This window comes from Alligator sinensis, unplaced genomic scaffold (assembly GCF_000455745.1).
Source record: "Alligator sinensis unplaced genomic scaffold, ASM45574v1 scaffold865_1, whole genome shotgun sequence".
Taxonomy (NCBI): Eukaryota; Metazoa; Chordata; order Crocodylia; family Alligatoridae; genus Alligator; species Alligator sinensis.
In genome coordinates, this window is record NW_005842146.1 from 1,270,711 (window position 1) to 1,271,523 (window position 813).

Consider the following 813-nt stretch of genomic DNA (forward strand, 5'->3'; position numbering starts at 1 on the left):
AGACCCTATTCTTAAAAAGATCTTCCCAGAGCCACCCATCCTAGCCTTCAGACAAGCACCGAACCTCGCCAACCTCATCACCAGAAGCAAACTTCCTCAAGCCCAGAACACACCAAAAGGATCCAGACCGTGCCAGGACAAGAAATGCAAAACCTGCCCCCACATCTCCACCACCCCTACTATTACTACACCCCACAACAGAGCCATCAGCATCCCAGGATCTTACAGCTGCACCTCCAGAAATGTAATACACCTCATCCAATGCACCAAATGCCCTGATGGAAGATATGTAGGAGAGACCAGACAACTGCGCACCAGAATGAACGCACACCGGAAATCTATCAAAGACAGAAACACTCAATTACTGGTGGGGGCACATTTCTCACAAGAGGGCCGCTCTCTCTCCAATCTCTCAGTCCTGATCCTCAAGGGAAACTTACACAACACTTCCCAGAGACGAGCCTATGAGCTCCATTTCATCAACCTGCTGCATACTAGAGATCAGGGACTAAACATAGACATTGGATTTTTCGTACATTATAATCTGCCTGGCAACTGACTCCCCAGCCCAGCCCAGCCCCTGGCTTGTTTACTTTTCATTCCATCCAGGAAGAGCACACACCAACTGCTGAAGCTTCCTTAGCCTGACGAAGGGTTTTTGAACCCGAAAGCTTGCTTAATAACTATTCCCCAACCATTTGGGTTCGTCTAATAAGAGATATCAAATTCACCCAAGGAACCTTGTCTGCCAATCCTTATACACTTTCAGAAAGTGTCCAGTTGAGCCCTGAGATTTTTCCAAGTTTACAACTC

The 813-nt window shown here is 47.5% G+C and overlaps 1 long non-coding RNA gene across 1 annotated transcript in view; it reads right to left on the reverse strand.

The window, feature by feature from the left end:
* The window catches only part of LOC102376542, a 17,844-nt gene that overhangs the window by 7,769 nt on the left and 9,262 nt on the right, over positions 1 to 813 (reverse strand). The window lies entirely within an intron of this gene.